This window comes from Phyllostomus discolor, chromosome 4 (genome assembly GCF_004126475.2).
Source record: "Phyllostomus discolor isolate MPI-MPIP mPhyDis1 chromosome 4, mPhyDis1.pri.v3, whole genome shotgun sequence".
Lineage (NCBI taxonomy): Eukaryota > Metazoa > Chordata > Mammalia > Chiroptera > Phyllostomidae > Phyllostomus > Phyllostomus discolor.
In genome coordinates, this window is record NC_040906.2 from 74546308 (window position 1) to 74568927 (window position 22620).

General features: G+C 34.9%; 1 pseudogene; it reads left to right on the forward strand.

The window, feature by feature from the left end:
* Positions 1-9976: 9976 nt before the first annotated feature.
* Positions 9977-10454, forward strand: LOC114495692 (annotated as a pseudogene).
* The last annotated feature ends 12166 nt before the right edge of the window (positions 10455-22620 follow it).

The following is a 22620-nucleotide window of genomic DNA, read 5'->3' on the forward strand; positions in this document are numbered from 1 at the left end:
AATCACACCAAAATTAAATTTCAAAGGTTTAGGTAGTCAATAAAGTAACCGTTATTTTGGAAAACACTTTCCCCAAAATGCTTTAAAAATTTAATTTAAATAGGTAGTACTTTGTTAACTATCAGAACCTATTCTAATGATAGATATAGTAGAAAAAGGAAGCAAAAACCACTAAGCTCAGCATAATATTGAGAAAGAAACTAAATGAGGAGTAAAAGAATTGTGACCATTGTGTATAGGAAAGGAATTTAGGAAAGAACAATTTTAAGGTAAATAAAACTTCACATTGCACTTTGTCTATTCATGAAAACATGTCATGAGAAATTATGTCTTTTTTCATAAGAAAATAGAAGAATAGAAATTCATTTATCCATTGGATAAATAGTTTGGAGTGCCAAGAACCATTGTTAAAATTTGGAAATACAAGCAAATAAGTTAGATACCACATCTGTCCTCTTTTAGAAACCATCTTTTCTGATTAACTGTGATTATTTTTTGTGGGGTTAAAAAATCTTCAGTATTCTTGGGGAAAAAATCAGGATTACAAGAACATTATTTAATTCATAGGTAGAATGTGTGCAATTTACTTGTTACAATAGGAATTTTGTGTTTCTAATTTCTTAAAGCGAGGGTACACAAAAGGGAAGAAAGAGACACTAAACACTAAGATGATTAGATTCTTATTAGTCACTTCTTAAACTAAAATGACAACTGTAATAGGGTGATGCCATTTCCCAATCTGTTAGAGCCACAAACATCAGCAGACATTGAGAGGGTAAGGAGGCAGGAGAGAAAAGAACTAACATGCACAGTGATGATAAAGTTTTCTCTCAGAGGGCATGTACTGACCGAACTAAATGTTTATCAATAGAAACTTTAAACACCAGTGTAAGAGACATATGGCAGAGAACTTGAGAGTGATCTGAAGTATGAAGAAATATACTTGTGAATATGATACATTCTGTTTTTTAATCAAAATATGTTGATGTCTACATGAATACTGACAAGAAGAAAATATCTTGAGGAGAGAATATCATGTCAGAGCAGCTCCATTGTAGATATTTGTAATTTCAGCTAAATTCTTTATTTTTTCCCCTTGAAATCTCAAATCCGGAGCCAGACACATCTCTCTGCTTTCCATAGTGCTGTCACCGCCCCCAACCCCCACCCCTGTGCACCTAGCATTGCCTGCTGGCAAGTGACAGTATCTCCTAGATGAGCAGGCCAGGGCCAGTCCCAGGCAGCTCCTCTTTCAGCCTGACAGCTGCATATCCCAGGTGGTCTGACATTTGAGATGGAGGCTGTGGATAAGATTGAAGGTGTTTTAGGGGAGAAGTAGGCTGTGAATAACACCAAGACTTCATCCAGATGGAATCACTCATGAGACAACCTGAGATACTCTATTACTGTCCATATGTCTTCCAGGTCTCCAAAGGCCAGGCACCATTGATTTATTAGAAACCCACTATTTATGCTTTTTGGCTCATCTCACAACAGACTATAGTAAAGGATTTATCAGAGATGCTGCTGTTTCTGGTGGTTATTGCAATTTTATATTCTTTATATAAAGAATATTCTTTATATTCTTTAAATAAAATAGCCTCTATAAATATCCTATTAAACATCAGACAATAAAGTAAATATTTGGGGGTGAGATTCAGTTTATTTCCTCTAAATATACACCACCTTTTTGCAAGTTTCCTTCTGAGTGCAGCCCCATGGCAAAACCTTTTAACAGAACATACCTATTTTAGGTAAATAAATACATATGTGACTCTACAGAAATCACAATTATTAGATATAACTATGCTAACAGTACTGCTTAAACACTATTCTCCCTTGCAGATAAACCTCAGAAGAATTATTTCATTATTTTACCAGCACAAACAGTTGTTATTAGTGTGTCTTATTTATAGATGGTTCTTTGAGGGATTATAGTAATATAGCAAAATATCAGTTATTTCATCACACTGGTGAATTTAATGAACCTGAAGGTGTGTGTTATTTTAGCACTTGCTGTAGCTCCTGTGAAAACCCAGTGGTGCTAAAATCTGTAAACCTGTCATTGCTTAAGTAATAACCTTGTTAAAAGCATCTTCATTTAACTTACTTTTGCTTCTACAGGATGTAGGTTTTATTTTATCTGTGCAGAGGGAAGGTGTTTCAAACCCAAACCACTTATTGTAAATATAATTAATTGCAGTTCATTAATTTATTCTCAGTGTTATTGCTTTAATTTTAACACTTAGGTTAAATTAAATATTGTCTGGAATCTAGTACCCATTTTCAATTTTTTAAAACTCTTAATTTACATTGAATTTCTGTGGTTACAGGAGTAAATTTTAGTCTGTACCAGTGAAAATGTTCATTTTAATCTTTATGCTCCTTTATGTGAGTCACAACAGACTGTTCCCTCCTCCCGTGTATACAGTGTAGATGGGAAAAAAACAAAGTGCATTTTTGTTCATCTCCTTGGGATGGATTTGAGCTTATTCTTGGCTTTTAAAAATATGGAGAAAATTAGATATTGATGGTAGGTGTACAGAATTATCAATTGATTTCTACAAGAGCACATCTACAATTATTGAGACGTTGGCAATAAAAGTGGGAACTCCCTCCTATTTAGAAGTATTCCTGAAAAGAGAGAGGGAAAAAGGGTGAGGGATAGACAGAGACAAAGATGGAGACAGAGACAAAGATGAAAACTGTAATTTGTACAATTACAGCCTTGAAGCAAAAACGAACTTTCTATAATTACCTCGACAGGCCAACAGCAAGGTGTGTGATAAAAGCTAAATGTTATCAACCACTTTGAAATCCTTAGCTAATTGCAATAATGCAGTCAGTAAATGCTGACACATGTTACATAATCACATCTGTAACAACATTATGAAAAGTATTGGTGGCCAACCACTGTTTCATTACTGAGTAAAACTAGTTAAACAGCTACTAGGCTGTTAGGTAGATTAAACAAATTAAAAAAATAAAATAAAATAAAAGTTATGCCAGTTATGTCTTCCCTAAAAGGTATCAATAAAAATACAATCTAGAAATTGTATAATAGGCTCATTTGGGAAACACGGAAACTGTCAAGATAGTTTTGTTTCTGAATCCATTAATTTTAATACAACTTTTTTATAAAGTCATGAAACTTCTTGCTTGATTTATGTTAATGTTTTGGAAAACTGATTAGGCAATGTTGTTCATCTCTGTAAAAAACAAAACAAAAAAAAACAAAAACTTTCAATTTACCTGATCCAAAAACATTGTCACTCTGATATTGGTCATCTCTTCACTTCTGTAAGTATAAATGTTGATATTAAATTTGGGCTAGAGAGAGGGAAGAGAAGAAATACATCAAGAACTAAGGTAATTTCTTGGATTATCCTCAATGTTAAATATAATACTTACTAACTTTAAATGTTATGTTTTACTTAATGATTTTTGTGTTTTATATAAATATGTTTATATATTTTTATGTTCACATTGGACTTATAGGTCATTCAGATAATAGTATATTTAAATATGTAGTAAAAACTTGTTTTAAAATTATACAAATACAATTATTGTTATACATATTTTTGTAATATAGCTATTTCTAAAAACTTTTTAGTAATTCAGTTAATGTGTATATGCCTTGAATAAGTGACATTTTAAATCAGAATATTAAGCAACCATGTTAATTTTTGTTTGGTTGAACAGTTAGCTTTGTTTCTAAATAATAGCTGGACAAAAGATTACACAATTGTATCTTTCAGTAAGATATCCTTTAAATGTACATTAAAGCTAGAAAATTTAATGAAATTCACACTTATATCAAGGATTTTTTAATTAAATCTACTGGTTGTTGGTATCTGTGAACTCTTAAGAATAAACACCTGCAGTGTTTTATTATGTAAAAAGGTGGTTTAATTGCATCATATTTATCACAGGCAAATCAAGCCCTATTCAGAAGATAATAATGACACAGTAATTGGATCAGTAATTGGTTCAGGATGATTCAATATTGTACTAATAATCATAAATACTGCTGTCTCCTGCTTTGATACAGGGCTGACATGCTCATATAGATTGGATTTAGAGCAATAAATATTAGTGAACTAGATCTGGTATTAATGTCTAGATCCTTAGTTTGGCTATGACAGCCAGAAACAGGTACAAAACAGATGAACCACTTGAAAAACATACATTTTAAAGTATAGGATGAATTTAATCATCATACTTTATTAGCTTTTCTAAACCATCTTCAATGGTTTAGAAACCAACATCTTCAATATACACAAAAGTAGAGGGGAGTGGAAATAAAGATATTTATTTTTTCTTATAAAAAGTAACCATTTTGAGGGAGTAATATAGTTTTTACATTTGATTCAACTTAGTTACCATGGATGATGTGACATGATGACCTGGTGGACAAAATTATTCATGTGCCAGTCATGTAATGATGGATAAGAAAATCATTCCCATTACCACACTGTGTTCAGCAGACACTTGGCGGTTAAACAGGACTATTTCTTAGCCAGTGTAGTGGCAGCCTTTCACTGAGAGCCAAAGGAGGGGGAGGTTCATTATGTAGGAAACAATGATCCTTATTCACTCAACATGGAAACTTGCCTTCTAAGAGCACATTGGACAGCTCTGTGCTGGAACAAAACTGGCATATCCCCCTTTATCAATGGAACAGAAACCCAGGATCAACATGCCTGGCTTGGAATGCTGCCTACTGGTGATAGAAATGGATATATTCAGGCATTTGTTTACTTATGATAATGCCTGTAGAGGGGTGGGTGCTTACTGTCTATCCTTGCAGAAATAGGTAATGGGAGAAGTAGAAAGGGGCAGCTGACAGGTGGCAGTAACAATGCAGTTTAACTCTAAAGTTATAAAAGTGGCAGAGACAACTGATTAGATGTGTAATGTTTACCTGACAATGGGAGGATTTTTAAAATGTATTTTAATTAAACATAGGATGACGGTATGCATTAAGTCTATGTATAGGACCAAAAAATCCCATAAATTATGAAACTAATGCTTCCTTTTAAGGACCCAGACATAAAGACAGATTTCCTAAGAATAACAGAGAAGCTGATGGGACCAATGAATCTATAGATTTTGATTATCCCATTACCTATCTCTTGCCTTTGGATTTTTGTTATTTACAAATTGGGAGTTTCAAATGGAATTTACTGTCCAAAGGTCATTATGAAGACTATGAATACAATGCTTATTAAATGTATTATTTACACAAATGGTCCAGGATGAATAATGAGATTCTCTCACATAATTTATTTCTATTCTAATTATTTGAAGAATCTTTGAAGATATGCATAAAACAGAGTGATTACTTTCTCATGGCCCAAGTCAGACAGGAAGCAGAGGGGATGAACAATGTGTTGGAAGGAAAAAGAGCCAGAAAATAAGATATCAGTGTCCTGGAAGACATTTTAAAAAACCCAATGATTCTCATCCAATGAAATGGGCTTCATTTAACCTATACTGCTGTTCTCAATCCTCCCTCTTCATGAGAGGTATGGAAGGCACAATTTTCTCAGCATACACTCAGTTGAATCTTTCTAATGGCATCCATGTTGGTGCTATTTTCCACATAGGCATGGAGGGATGTCTTCATCATTTACAGGAGTCTGGGGTTACTGCCAAAGGCAATGATCCAACTCCACAGGCAAGGGAAATAGATAATTTCAGTTCCTGAATCAGCATTGTGGCCAGTAACACCTGAGCAGTGAAAATCCCGTGGCGTCTTCCTTCAAGAGCCAGGAAATTCCATGTGTTTATGAAATCAAGTTCTCTCCTAAGCAGAGTGACTGTTTATTGTTAAGTATCCATGAAAGGAAATCTGTGGTCAAATAGCAGCCAAACAGTCAAACATTCACTGCACATCTACACCTCAGTGGCTCTAGTTCTGAACCAACTGCTCAGGAGTCAGAAGATAGCTAATTCACCTGGTGCTATATCTCCCTGAAACTCTACATCTAGTTGTGGTTCACTGGGTTAGTGACGTGAATGAAGGGAATTCACTGCACTTCATATCCCTCATTACACCTTAATTAGGACCTCAGCTAGAAATATCAATGTTTTTACAACTGTAGCAGACACGTTTTCTTTCTTTAATCACACATTGTAAAGCAGATTGAAGTAGTTTATCAATGTTTTCTTCTTTTGCTTTTCTCCCAGTTGAGAATCCATGCCTAAGTAGACTCACATAAAAATAATTCTGAGGTCTTTCATTTTAATCTTCAGCTTAGTTACCAGCAGAGTAATAAATGATAATAGTAGGCATAAGATATATATTATTAAGGAGTAAGGAGTTCATAATTATTGTTTTTGTTGTTGAATATTGTTTTCTGTGTTTATGGGTTGTTATGTTATTTAACAGAAATGTTGCTACTGAGGCAAGTCAATTTTTTTTGTTAGTTTGTTAATTTACAAGTAGTTTTTTTTTAATTCCACATTTATTGGATCCTAGAAACCTGCCTTGAGATCACCAATTATCAATGTCCTTAACTTGGGGTTCCTGAGTAACCTCCTCTGGGAGGTGGGGGTTTATTGTTGAAAGCTCTTCTGAATCTTTATAACATCTCTATCATAAATAATAAAAAAGCCAGCTTTTAGGTATCAGTATAATAATAGTCTTTACAGCAAAACTGGAAGGATGTCTCATTTTACCTATTTATAATTATTTAAATATTGACCTTTTCTTGAAACAAGGTTATAATATATTTCCAGTTAAAAACAAAATACAATTAAATCATAACTTTAAAAATACACCTTTAAATTAAAAAAAAAGACAAACAATACTAAAATTTAATCTGTCCTTTGGGGCAAGAGATAGCTTACAGGTTCTAGTCAGCCAGCTAAATGACAGTCAGAAAAGATCATGTGACTGGGGTCTAAAACTAATTAATCTCCATAAAGCTGTAAGTGAGGTAGGTAAGATGACTTGAAATCTGATTACATTACTGCATTTAAAGGGAGAAAAAGCAGCATGTATTTTTCATGTTGATTTTAACCACCTGAGCCCTTAATGACTTTTTTGTACCTTGGAAGGAAACTCATATTTCATCTATATTTAAAGAAAAAACTACAAAGATGCTACTGTCATTAGTATATGATTTATGCATTTGGTATAAATAATATGAAAATGAATCATGTAGGGTGTAAAGTTTTCAAAAACATTCTTTGAAAAGTAGATTCACTGTAAAAGAAAGCCATAAATCCTAAGAATAAAAGAAATTGACAAAGACACTTAAAGGAAATAATAATTTTACTATTCCCACCCCTACTTCCATAAAAACAAATGATTAGGTACTATATTTTGACTATTGGACATTTATGTGCCACATTTTTATTAGTTCTACAGTTAAAGTCTCATTCAAAATAATTCTGAAAATTGGTTACAATGTGATATTGTCTACTGCTACCATTGAATCTGGTCACACCCGACATATGTGAACACTCAAAATGTTAGAAAGATCATTTAGAATCCCATGGAATCTTCTTGTGTACTTCACAGATAATTCTTTTTTGACTGTTTTGAACATTTAAATCAGAGAAGCTTCCAAGCAATGGTATTTTAAATGTAACTCTTTTCATCTGTAGCAGCAGAACAAGGATTATAGGATAATTTGGGACATTATGTCTGGAATGCCCTGAAAATAATCCTTATTAGGTTGAATAAGCCCTAAGGAGTGTATGTCCATGTCTGTGTGTGTGTGGTGGGGAGGTATGTGTATATAAGAGAGAGAGAGAGAGATTTGGGGAATTATTAGTAAATGTTATCAATAATAGATTACATAAATGGCAAACTGCCTATAAAAATTTTATTAAAAAAATTAGAAGTGCCATATTTGAATAAAATACAAGCCAGGGAAGTTATTGATACCAGATGGTAATCCATTGTATTCTAAACACAGAATTTGACAGGCAGGATATATTCTCTAGTTTGTTAAATTGAAATTATAAATACTTTTTATAATACTACTAATGTATATGTAAAGAGACTGAATTATGAAAATAGGGTAACTTTCATTGAGAATCTGAAAACACTTTACATGCGAAGGACTTTTCTACTGTACTTTACAAGAATAGAGTTTTTGTGAGTTAATATATGTATCTATTATTTTAGGACAAGAGTATCATTTTTCATATTGGGAAAAAGAATAAATGCTACTCAAGTTTTCCTAGTATGCAAACTTTAGAGGAATCATAAAGGGTGGGTGTAATTTAAGACACAGAAGACAAAAAAATATCATTTGCTCCTTCATTTTTCTTTTCTCTAGTCTCTGTAAAGTGAATGTGCTTGCATGAAGATAGATTTATGCCCAGAGACATGTGTATACCCAAGGTGAGAGGAGGAATAGCTGGAAAACTCCAGAGGAGTCTGAACTAGACAGAGTGGTGGAAAACCAACAGGATATTATGTCAGGAAGGAGAGCCTCTCCATCTTTTCTGACCTCTGCTTTCATACCCATCTAATGTCCTCTGTATCTCTTCCTATTATCCTCTGTCTTTCCACTTTGCCCTTTAGATACAGATTATGAAAAACATTTCCCTTGGCCTGAATAAGCATTTATGAGTGACTATTTCCTGAGTTCAGTGAATACTTTTAGACTTTAAAAAGCACTGTAGTAGTAACTTTCTGACAGGAAAGATGATATTAGTTAAAATATTATCACAATTTTTTAGCATTAAGTTATCACTGCTTAAATATCCCAGATCTATATTTCTCATGGCTGAAAATCTGAAGCACTGACAACATTTATTAATGGGTAACTGATAAATAAGTGTGGTTTCAACTAAAAATAAAGGTAAAAATAAAAATTATGACACTATAGAGAATCCAAAAAGAATCTTTAAAATGTTCTATATGTAAAATAAGTTTTAGAAAATATGGTTAATTATTTTAAAGAATGTTTAGTAGGACATAAGGGTATACATGAGGTATAATATAAGGGTAACAGACATCCTTCTGTTGAACTCAAAATTCTAACTAGAATTCTGTTCTATTTTGTAATAGTGCCCAGTTTGCAGACCATTTCCACTAACTATTACAGAACAATCTTAAGAGCCTATAAACAGTCAACTCACTGCACTTACATGATTGAATAAATAAGGCTTGCCACTCAAGATTAGAAAAATGGATAGAAATGAATTTTTAAAAATTGATACAGAGCATGCAAAGAAAATGCTGGTGTAATTCTCTACCTTTCTCTGAACTTTTTCTGTTACTTTTTCTTGCTGTTATTTTTTAAATCATTTTTCATTTTTCAATTACAGTTGGCATACAATATTATATTAGCTTTAGGCGTATACCCAGTGACTAGACAATATATAGCTTACTAAGTTATCATCTCAGTAAATCTTGTACCCATCTGACACCATATGTAGTTATAAGAATATTGTTGACTGTATGCCCTATGCTGTAATTTACATCCCCATGACCATTCTGTAATTACCAATGTGTACTTCTTAATCCCTTCACATTTTTCACCCATCACCCCAACTATCCTTCCATCTGGCAACCAGAAAAATGTTCTCTGTATATATGGGTCTATGTCTGTTCTGTATTTATTTTGTTTTTTAGATTCAATTGTTAATAGATATGTATTTATTGTCATTTATTATTCAATTTTTTATCATTTTTTCTCCTTATTAAAAAACACCCTTTATCATTTCATGTAATATTGGTTTGGAGGTAATGAACTCCTTTATGTCCTTACCATAGCTTTGCTTGGTAATGTTGGTCTTATGTCCTTGCTTTTTTCATCACTGAATATTTCTTGCCATTCCTTCTGGCCTGCAAAGTTTCTGTTGAGAAATCAGCTGCCAGTCTTATGGGAGCTCCCTTGTAGGTAACTAACTGCTTTTAAGATCCTCTCTTTTCCCCAGAAATGGAAGTGAGTGGTGGGGCTGGCTGAGGGTAAGGGTGCTGTGAGCCTGTTCACCCAGCAAGCTGAAAATGAATACCAGAGGACTTGGATTTCAGATTAAGGACAGTAGTATTCCAGTTACTCAACTTTCAGCAAGTGGACCTTTGGAAAGTCATGATCTTCTGTGAAAAGATTTTACTTGTGTATAAAATGAACTTTTGCCCAGCCGCCCTCCTGAATTATCAGAAAAAAATGTCCAGCTCAACCAAGATAAAATGAATTCTTCCACACTGGGAAACATCCAGGGTTTGTTTGCTCCACTAAAACTGCAAATGGAATTCAAGGCAGTGCAACAGTTTCAACGTCTTCCATTCCTTCCAAGCTCAAACTTTTACTGGATATTTTGAGAGGTAATGACAAGACTATTGGATTTGAAGATATTCTTATTGACCCATCACAAAGTGAACTAATGGGAGAACCACACTTCATGGAGGAATATAAACTTGGTTAACTGTAATGCAGTGAGCTAATCATGGAAATGGAGGGGCTACATCTTGTCCAGAGTCATCTTTTGACTATAATTGTATGTGTACAGTACAAACTAACTGACGCATGAGAAAAAGAGATTCTCTCTTTGTTTTTTTTGCATTTCATTTATGATGTGTCTTGGTGTGGACCTCTTTGGGTTCATCTTGTTTGGGACTCTGTGCTTCCTGTATTTGTATGTCTATTTCCTTCACCAGGTTAGGAAAATTTTCTGTCATTATTTTTCCAGATAGGTATTCAACTTCTTGCTCTGTCTTTTCTTTCTTGCACTCAATGATGCAAATACTTGAAGTTGTCCCAGAAACTCCATACATTATCTTAATTTTTAAAATTCTTTTCTTTTTTGATGTTCTGATTGGGTGTTTTTTTGTTTCCTTATATTCCAAATTGCTGATTTGATACTGGAATTCATCTACTCTTCTGTTGATTCCCTCTCAATTATTCTTTATTTTAGCTTTACTGTAGCCATTTCTGACTGCTTCTTTCTATGGTTTCCATGTCCTCTTTTATGCGATGAAGTTCTTTAAGTTCATTGAGCATCCTTGTAACCAGTGTTTAGAACATCTAATAGATGTTTGTCTCCATTTTGCTTAGTTCTTTCCCTGGAGTTTTATCTTGCACTTTTATTTGGTACATGTTTTTTTTTTTTTTAATCTCCTTATTTTGGCAGTATCTGGTTTTTGTTTCTATGTATTAGCTAGAGCTGCTACAATCCTGGGCTTGGTAGTGTGGCCTAATGTAATAAGTGTCCCATAGTGTCCAATGGCAAAGCCTCCTCACTTACCTGAGCTGAGCATTCTAGATTCATCCCACATGTGGGCTACATATACCCTCCTATTATAGTGCAGCCTTGATTCCTGTTTGCATGCCAGTGAGAGAGATTTATCTGCAGGTTGATTGGCTGCAATGACTGGCTTTGACCACCATGGAGGATCAGCTATGTATGTGCTTAGCACATAGGCAGGACTTACTTCAGCAGGGCTCTGACGCCCACTGAGTCTTCCCCTTAAGTTTGTCATTTATGGAAGTGTTTGGGTGGTGTTTCAATATGGTCTGAAGCTTTCTTCTGTATGTGCTGGTTCTATGGCCTCTCAGGAAGTACAGACCAGTGTCAGCCATTGCCTTGTTCTGCCCAGGGCCATTGGGCATAAGCTACAAAGCAATCTGCAGATGGCTGACTACTTGTGTTAGGCTTGGTGATGTTAGGGAGGCCAAGATATGAACCAAGTCTGACTGCTGCTAGTGCCATGCCTAGGCCCACTTAGCAAGAAGTAAGTGTCATGCTGAGCCCAGATGCTCATGGTTTGAGAGACTTTAGCAAAGTCTAAGTGTGAGCCAAGACAAGCCATTCATATTGGAGTGTCACTTAAAACTGTTTGGGTGGTCCAGAAAGTTGTGTTGGGTTGGGTCTCAGGGAATCTCCAGGATGGGATGAGCATTAGTTAGGTTGATAGAGACTCAGATATAGCATCTGCCTGCTGACTCTGTGGTGGGAGGGCTCAGAAAAGGAATGATGACCTTAACCAGCACTTCTGTTGGGAGAAAGTTGTCTCTACAGCTCTCACCCTGATGCCTGACAATTCAGTTTCTTGGCATATACACCTGGTGCCTTTGGAGCCACTGTCGCAGCACTGGAGCTCAGAGTGAGTGAATCCAGGTAAATCCTTGGTCCTTTAAGAGGAACAAGCTTAGACTTCATGAGCCTGCAATCTCACTCAGCCACAACCTCCTCCGGTTTTCACAGCCAGAAGTTATGGGGACTCCTCTTCTTGGCACCAGAACCCTGGGCTTGGGGGCCTGGTATAAGGCTGGGACCCCTCGCTCATCAGGGGATGGCTCCAGAGCCCAGACATCTCTCCCAATTTTTATCTTCTATATGGGGGTGTGGGACCAGCCCATTCTGGGTCTCTGTCCCTCCTAACAGTTTTTATTTGGCTTCTTATTTGTATCCTTGGTTGTAGGACTTTCATTTAACTAGACTTCAGGTGGTTCTGAATGATAATTGTTCTGTAGTTCACTTGTAATTTTGATGTACTTGTGGGAGGATGGGAGTACTGCATTTACCCATGCGGCTATCTTAATCAGAAACCTCTCCTTTAAACTTATCATTATATAATTGTTTAGCAGTTTTAGAAATTCTATGATTTAAAATGGGTCAACTGTCCAACATGTCAAATTTATTACCTGCTTTTAAGGGTACCCTTAAAGACTTGTTTTATAAAAATTTTGTATAAATTGCATAAATTGCCAACTCTTCTGGAATCATGACCCAGATTTTCTTTGGATTATGAAATTAGTTTTCTTCTCCTCTTTCTTTTCTTCTTTCACTTCCTTTCTGTTTGACAAGGCATTTCTAACACATCCAAAATTTGGATTTAACTTGAGAGTTAGTTTGACAATTGAGGGACGGATTCATGAAGCACCAAGTCTCCTGATTGATATTGAATTTGAGTGTTTGTGTTTTTAAATTTCCTTTATGTACTTATTTACTTACTTCTTCATTCATTCATCTCCTTACTTATGGACAGAATATTAGATAAAAATTTATTTTCAAATACTTTAATGAAAAAGATGGTAAGCAAATTCTCATTTAATATAAAAGCCACTTCAACTATTAATCATGATTACAGAAAATTCCCATTGTGACAGAATATCATTTAACTTTCAAAAACTAGAAGCAGTGACAGCACATATTTTTTAGAGCTTTACTATGTAATAATTTTGTGTAAAGAAAGATTATAAAACCTAATCTTTGAAACAGCTTAAATTACCATTCAAATATACATAACCTATTTCATTTGTTAAGGTCTTGATTTTATATATTATTTTGGCTTTGTTTTAACAAATATACTTGGCCATAATGAAAATAAACCTACCGAAGTCTCCAAGGTCTGAGACAAGCTATAACACATTTCTGCACCACAGGGTGGGCTCCTGGGATACCTACTGAGAAAATGCATGCCCACTGAGCATGCCCAGACTATTAAAATGAATTGACATGTTAATGCTGACAGGAAAAGAGCACAAGAGAGCTTGCTAAATTACTGCTCAGTCAGGCACTAGGAATTCCTGAGTGGCTAACTCCTGAGCAAAATCCACAGCAAGCACAACAACAACAACAAACTTTATTGTCAAATGCACCAAAACAAACAAACACTAACAAGGCTGTCATGTTGGTAACCCACCTACCCATAAATCACATGGATTTTAATCATACCTGCCACCTTAGCTGCTTATCCCCAGAGAAATTGTTTTCTTTTTGCTCCCTCCTTCATTCGCTTTCAATTATCTGGAAGCTGTTTCACGTGTTTATTTATTTATCTAAAGTTCACATACAGTATGCATGCACAAATTTTCTCCAGGGGTCTGGACCAGGCAGATCATATGAGGATGCAGTGGAGCGTAGCAGTTAGCAGTTCAGATGAATGTACTCAGTCTCAAAAACCTGCTTTGGACCATGATGACAAGGAAAGGGGAGGACAGAAAGTAATTAGTGTGTGTACAATGATTGATTATGGCTTAATACGCAGGCGTTTCACCTTTAGACAACTACAGGTAGACCTAAAGCATGATGAAACAGGAAGTCCTTGTGGTTTTTGATAAGCATAGAAAAAAAGTGTTTTTTTAATATATTTAACTCATTAGCTTTCTCTTCTGTGAAGGTGGAATAAAGTTTATTCACTTTTAAACACATGTTTGATCAGTCTACTAACTGCATTTACAAATTATTCAAAATCTCAGATATTAAGATGAGCATAAATAAGTGACTTCTAGCCCTGGGCAGGCAGACAGGAGATGAAGGGAAGCTGCACATTTCAGAGGAAATTATCCAATCTTGCCACATCATGTTGTCTAACTCCCATGAACAACTTCAGAAAATAATACCAATTTGGCTACTCCAGGAATAAGTAGTGAACTGTTCATTACCTTTTCTGCACTCCAGAAAGTGAAAGAGTAACACAGATACATTTTGAACTCCATATCTTTAAGACACAGAAATCATTTTTATGAGAAAATTTGGGCAAAAAAATAGATGTTAGTATGGGAAATTCAAGAGGCAAAAAAACTTCACTGTATTCTAGCTGTCAGATTCAAGGGTTTTGACACTGTGGTATATATGCATGCCTGTGTTGGGGGAGAGGAGTCATGATGGCTTTTATGCACATTCTGATCTATAGTTGCCATGCTGTGTATTAGCTCCATCTCCAGATAGAATGTGTTTAGAACACCCATAGAAATTAAAAGGATCACATGGCGTTTGACATTTTGCAAAATGAAAGAATAATGGATGTATTATATCATGGTTTTTTCCCTTTTAATAAAAATGTCTAACTGACCCTTGGGAAGCTTGGCTGGAAGTTGAGAAGTCTGAATCATTTTTCTTCCTCTTTATGCTAAAAAATATAAGAATGTAATTTCTTTAGCTTCATATTTCTTTTGATATTTCAGCAAATTTGTATTATCTTTTTTGCTCATAAATCATAAACTAAATAATCTAAGTTAACCTAAAATAATTTGGTGCCTTATATTAGCTTAGCATCTTATATCAAATGCCCAGATAATAACATTTCTCTGCTCTATTTATTTTTACATATTTCATCTTATAACTGTGACCAAGGACATGTATCAAAACACAAGAAGTGTTTGACATTTCACCTCATCTGAATAGAAAAAATAATCCATATCAAACTGAATATAAAATTTTAGTCTTCAAAGAGCTAGACTATTTGTACAAAATAGGCAGTTAAGTAAATATTTTGAGTGGATACAAGTCATTGAGTCGTATTTCATAGATATTTTACTATAATACACCTATAACTTTTATAGTTTATAATCATGATTTTATATCTTCTATCAATCTATCTATCAAGTCATTTTAAAAAATCAACTTCAGAATATAATAATAGATTAATCTAAATGGGGTTTAGATGGAATAAAATAACCAAAGTATATCAATAACTTTTTTATGTACTAAGAAAATAATGGTCAATAAGATTTTGATTATCTAAGTGTACATTGCTCTATCTGCATCACAGACGGAGAAGGGAGCCCAGGACAGACATAAAACAATACAGGCAGAGTGGGATGAGTCAGGGACATTGAAAGTATAGGGAAGCATGAGACATGGGAAAAGTATCTTTCAAGAAAGAGAATCTAATACTATCAAAATGGCAAACAACGTAAAAACTGAAAGGGACTTTTGGTTTATTAAAAAGATGGCATTGTTATTCTTGCAGGGGAGGTAGAGTAGAAGACAGATTGCAGTGGCCTTAGAAATAAATAGAATAAAGTGAAGAAATAACTAGTGCTGAAAAATCTTTTAAAGAGTTTTTCATCAAGGGGGAAGACAGAGAGTCAAGAACATAGCTAGAGCAGGGATCTGAGGTAGAAGAAAAATTTCAGGGACTGCACAGTACAACAATTTATACTATAGTCTGTGTCTGGCTTCCCTGTAGTCCTACAGTACAGAGTGCAGCTCAACACAACAGCAGTGTTATTGTTTGTTTGTTTGTTTATGCATTTTTAATGAATGAATGAAACTTTTTAAAAATAAAACATTTTTAAAATAAAAGAACGAAACTAGACTACTATTGTTCCTCATATACAAAAGTTAACTCAAAATGGATCAAAGACCTAAATATAAGACCTGAAACAGTAAATTATATAGAAGACAACATAGGTACTAAACTTATGGACCTGGGTCTTAGAGAAGATTTTATGAATTTGACCCCAAGGGCAAGGGAAGTAAAGGCAAAAATAAATGATTAGGATGATATTAAACTAAAGAGATCTTATACAGTAATAGAAACCACCAAGAAACCAAAAAAACAACTAACCAAATGGAGAAGGTATTTGCAAACAACAGCTCCAACAAGGAGTTAATATCCAAAATATATAAAGAACTCATACAACTTGACACCAAACAAACTAATGATACATTTTAAAAATGGACAGAGGATCTGAACAGACACCTCTCCCAAGAAGACCTAGAGATGGCCAACAGTTATTGGGTTGGCCAAATAGTTCATTTGTTTTTGTTTTTTTTTTCTGTAAAATGGCTCTAGTAGAACTTAGTTGTCTTTAACCTCATTTGAAATAATCTTATTAGATTGTATTGTGACAATTGTCATATCAATGTGTATTTAAAAAACTTATCAAAATTGGTAAATTTTTGTATAGCCATTTAATATTGAAGATATGAGAAAATATGCAACATTTTCAGAATATTATGCTTTATTGTTTCAAGAAAGAGAAAATTATACTGAAACAAAAAAAAGATTTCTGTAGGCTATGGAGAAGGTGCTGTGACTGATCAAACATGTGAAAAGTGGTTTGCAAAATTTGTGATGGAGATTTCTCACTGGTTGATATTCCATGGATGGGTGGACCAGTTGAAGGAGATGGCGATGAAATCAAGACATTAATCAAGTACAATCAATGTTATACCTTGAGGGAGCTAGCCAACATACTCAAAATATCCAAATCAATAAAGCTTTTGGTGAAAGTGAAAAATGTGTTATTTTATGGAAAAAATTAAGCTACCTTTTTGGCCAACCCAATATATGAAAAGATGCTCAACTTCAGTAGCTCTTAGGTAAATGCAAATCAAAACTACAATGAGATACCATCTTACAACTATTAGAATGGCTACATGAAGAAGACAAGTAACAACAAGTGTTAGAAAAGTTGTGGAGAAAAAGGACCCTGCATTCACTGCTGATGGGAATGTAAACTGGTACAGCCACTGTGAGAAACAGAATGGAGGTTCTTTAAAAAATTGAGAATAAGCCCTGGCTGGCATAGCTCAGTGGATTGAGCGCAGGCTGGGAACCAAAGTGTCCCAGGTTCAATTCCCAGCCAGGGTACATTCCTGGGTTGCAGGCCAGAACCCCCAGCAACCGTACATTGATGTGTGTGTGTGTGTCTCTCTCCCTCCCTCCCTCCCTTCCCTCTCTAAAAATAAATAAATAAAATCTTTAAAAAATTTATAAAAAAAAATTGAGAATAGAGTTACCATATGACCCAGCAAGCCCTCTTCTGGGTATCTACCTGAAAAATTGAAAAATTTATTCACAAAAATATATGTACCTCTATGTTCATTGAAGCATTAGTCATAGTGGCCAAGACATGGAAATAACTGAAGTGTCCTTTGATAAATGATTGGATAAAGAATTGGTACATATATATAGTGCAATGCTACTCAGGCATAAAAAAAGATGAAATACTGCCATTTGTGACAACATGGATGGACCCTGAGAATATCAAGCTAAGCGAATAAGTCAGACAGAAAAAGTTACCCATATGATTTCATGCATATGTGGGGTATTAAATGGAAAACAACAAATAAACAAAGACAAGTAAACAAAAACTCATAGACACACACAATAGTATGGCAGTTACCGCAGGGAAGCGTGGTGGGGACATACTAAAGGGTAAGGGTCGGGTCAGGTATATGGTGAAGGAAGAAGATTTGAATTTGGGGGGAGGGCACACAATGTGATATACAAGCATGTGTCATAGAATTGTACACTTGAAATTTACATAATCTTATTAACCAATGTCAACCCAATGAATTTAATTAAAAATAAAAATAAAATAAAATGGGAGACTTTTTGGTATGGAAAGTGGGCAATAGTGAAGAGCAGGTTAGAGATAATGAACAGAAAGAGAAATGTTCAAAACAAATGCAATGGGGGATATGCCATAGGGGCAAAATGGGGTATCTCTGTGTATGAAATAAGAGTGAATTTTGGTTAGCTAGTATTACCTGCAATTTTTCATGGGTGAATACACAGCCAGCTACATAAAGAGCCTCATCACCCTCACCAAACCATTTATAAAATTTATCCCTATATGTTTTATTTTTTATACCACTAACAAGAGACATTATTTATTTAAAACAGAAAAAGAAATTTTAATGCTTTTTTTTACTAGGGTATTTCTCATAGGATATGCTCAATTAATATTAATGAATTTTTCAATCATTTTATAAAAGTTATTTGTAAAATTGCGTTACTATGTTTGTCTAAACAACAGATAACTCACTTTTTCTCCTATGTTGACAGATGTCAAATTTGTTCAAGAGTATCTACGATCTCTTCCCAAGTGACCCAGAAAAAAATTATGACTGGTCTTAGCAGGCTGTCCTTTCTGTCTGCTTGTAGGAAATTGTTTTGCAGTGAGCATGTGACTCAGGTCTGGCCACTGAGATATGTGAAGAGATTTTCTGACAGATTCTGGAAAATGTTTCTTTGCTGACAAAGAAATTTAGAGAAGAAATAGCTTATCATCTTTTTCTCCATATCATTTTATCTCCATGTTAAAACTGGCACTAGAGTACCATCTTATATGCACGTAAAGAGTCAACTTGCTGAGATTACTAGAGAAGTAACATTTGGGACAGTGAACAAGTTTAGGCTGATATTATTTACTCAATTGACTGTGTTCCACTACCACTTCCATAAGCACTAGAGAACAAGAGAAATGACCACCTTAATCTCTCATTTCAAAAGTTTATAAAAGATAGCCTGTCCACATACAGGTGGGAGGATGCAAAAAATAACTAACAAACACATGTTTCTTACCAGGAGACTCACTTGCTGACAGGTCCACTTACAGGTTGATTTGGGCTATTGACAGACTTTTAGCAAGATGATTCTTTTATATGTAATGTGATCTTGGGAGTAATACTCATCATCTTGTGTATGTTCTATTAGAAGCAAGTTACAGGTCCCACCCATAATCTAGGAGAGGGGATTATATAAAGGCTTGAAAGTGTGATTTTTTATAGTCATCCTAGTTTCTGTCAATCACCATCCCACCATCTGGCCATCAATGATTAATGTCCCTCCAACATTCAAAATAAATCCACTCCCTCCAAAGTTCCTAAGGGTCTCATCCCATTACAGCACCAGCTCAAAATTCAAATTCTCGTCATTGAAATCAGGCGTAGGTAAGAATGAAGTTTCTGTATATATCTGTTCAGAATAGCAGGCTCTTAAGGAATTCCTCTCCATCTGTGTCCCTGTAGTATAAAGACACAAGTTTTCTGCCTCTAGCAAACTCAATATAAAATGATGGAACAGACGAAATATATTTGTAGACATTCCAGTGGAAAAGGAGGAAAATGGAAGATTAAAAAAAAGTCAATGTTTCCTGGTTGTTCTGACATCCAACCAGCAAAAGCTGGGAATTCCTTGATTAGATTAAAAGGACTGGGAATAATTCTCTGTGGCTCTAAGGTTCCACATCTGACTCTTGGTTCTAGTGTTTGGGTTACTCTTCCTTTTTCATTGGCTTGCTGCTGAGTAGTTTTATCAGCGCTTTCTGCTGGTACAATTTGGGGTTCAGCCAGCTAGCTCTCTTTCCCATTTTACTCTCTGTCCTTCTTAGTCCAAGCTAATTGTTTTGTCATTGAAACAATTACTTCAAGTACTTTCTGAGTTTCTTGTGAATTTTAATGGGGTTCACATCATTAGGCAAAAATCAGACCAAAGATCTTTTAGAGGTAATTCCTTCTCTGCCTTGGGGTCCTGCTAAAATGGCTAAGTGACACAACACTTAAGAAAATCTTTATAATTTGAATGGGAGATTCTGTGAGGTACTCTGTTAATCTCTCCAAATGTCTCTTCTTGTGACTGAATACCCTAGCCTTCTAATATTTCTAAGTCTTCGGTAAAAGGTTGTGGTCACAACCCAGACTTTTTCTCCAGAGCAAACATTCCTGAGAGTGAATCTCTTAATGTTAATTTATATTTATCTATCAACTTACCTATCATCTATTTATTTGACATCTGGAGTGACAGAATTTTCAAAATCATGAAATCCTGTTTTTTTAAATAGTTCTCACAACTTATCTTTTCCTCTCACATTTTCCTGTAATCAGCAAAAATAAACAAGGCAGTATCTTCACTCCTTTCCTATATGACTTAATTAATTACAAGTTCTGGTTTCATGTGACCATAGAATACAATTTTGCTAAGCTTTCTACCTCTATATAACAAGGATTCCTTTTTCTCTAATAGTTTAATCTCATGCCCCTCACTTCATTTTGAGTCCTTATTAGCAGTGTCTTTAATGTTCAGATATCAGCCAATAATTTGTTCAAATTGATCGAGGTAAACTGATTAAGGTGATCATGGTTTTTTAATCAAGTTCATCAAAATTTCTTCTGCCTCCATCCACAGCCTGTTTCTAACACCACTTATGGATTATTAGGTACTAGTTTTCTATACCATGTAACAAATTACCCCAAGTTTAGTGGTTTAAAAAACATATTTATTATGTCACATTTTCTGTGGACCAGGAGTCCAGGTATAATGTGGCTGATTCCTCTGTAAGACCACAATCAAGGTGTTGGCCAGGCCTATAATTTTCATCTGAAGACTCAACTGGGGAAGAATTCACTATCAAGTTTATCAGGTGAATGGCAGAATTAATCATTTCATGACTATAAGACTGAGGGAGCTAGATTTTTGCTGGATATTGGCTGCAAGCCTTTCTCACCTCCTTGCAGTGTTAGCCTCCCAGCATGGCTACTTATTTCAAAGCCAACAAGTGAAAAAAATCTCTAGAGCAATTTTCTAGCAAGACAGATAGGATATTATACAATTACATAATCATGGGAGTGACTCCCATCATATTTCCATATTCCACTGGTTAGTTCTCACCCACTCCCAGAGGAGGGGATTATAACAAAAGTGTGACTATAAGAAGGTAAGTTTTGTGAGCTGAATTGTCCTCTCCCAAATTTATATGTTGAAGTCTAATCCCCAGTGCATCAAATATAACTTAATTTGAAGTTAGGCCATTAAAGAAGCAATTAATTTAAAATTGGGTTATTAGGGTAAGTTCTAATGCAATATGTCTGGTATTCTTATAAGAACAGGTGATTAGAAGGGAGGCCAGTACAGAGGCACCACATGAAGACACAGGGAGAAGATGGACATCTACAAGCCAAGGAGACAAGCCTCACAAGAAACCAATCACACAAGCACCTTGATGCCAGTCTCCTAACCTCCAGAATTTCAAGGAAATAAATTTCTGTTGTTAAAATCATCCTGTCTGTGGCACATTACTATAGCCCTAGCAAATTAATACAGTGGATTCATTTAAGGTCATGTTTGGGTCTGTTTTCCACAATCGGAAAAGATTTGGTGATTTCAAGACATGGTCCTAAGAAACACTTGGTGTTCATTTGAGGTGCCTTAGAGTCCTCCTACGAGGTTGGGGGGTGGGGGTGAGAGGAGCAAATATATGCGCCTCTAGGGTTCTCATTCCAATTCAATGAGTGAATTCTACTTTAATATGTTCTATATATTGGAATTCTACCTAGTGAGAACTTTTTTAATTCAAGGAATTTCTGTAGTCTTGTCCAATGTTGTCCTATTTCAGGAATATAAGATCAACTGAAGGAACAGTAGAAGTTTTATTGATTGTCAAAATAGGATAGGACTAGTGTTTAACAGAACTAAACTTTGATGTCCACTGTGATACAAACAAGTTTGGGAACTTTGAAGAGTTTTCTTCTCTGGCCTTTTTGTTTCTTCATCAATAAAATTAGAAGATTGGACAAAATGATTCCAGATTTCTTTCCATTTCTCAGCAAAGTAAATTACAACAGTCCATATACTTTGTTGTTCATCACTTTGCTTCTGATTCTACACTTATGGGGAGAGATGATAATTCTATATTATACAAAGTTTTCTTTGCTCAATCAATGCTGACAAAGATTTCTGATAATTAAAAGCAAAACATATTTGTAATGAAAAAAGAACTTGACAATATTTTTCTAGCATTACAAAGTGTATGATACCCTGGCTGGTGTGGCTCAGTGGATTGAGTGCTGACCTGAGAACCAAAGGGTCACTGGTTTGATTCCCAGTCAGGGCACATGCCTGGGTTGCTGCTCAGGTCCCCAGTAGGGAACACATGAGAGGTATCCACACATTGATGTTTCTCTCCCTCTCTTTCTCTCACCCTTCCCTTCTGTCTAAAAATAAAATAAAATAAATAAAATAAAATAAAATAAAATAATGTATGAGAGTTAGATTTTCAGTACAGATTACAGTTTTTATTCTCAATTACATGTCTTTGAGAAAGAAAATAAAATTAGATGTAATAGGTTGGGTATTTTCCTAAGTTCTGTCAGTGCAGAAAAGTGTTCCCAGACAATTGTAAGAGAAAA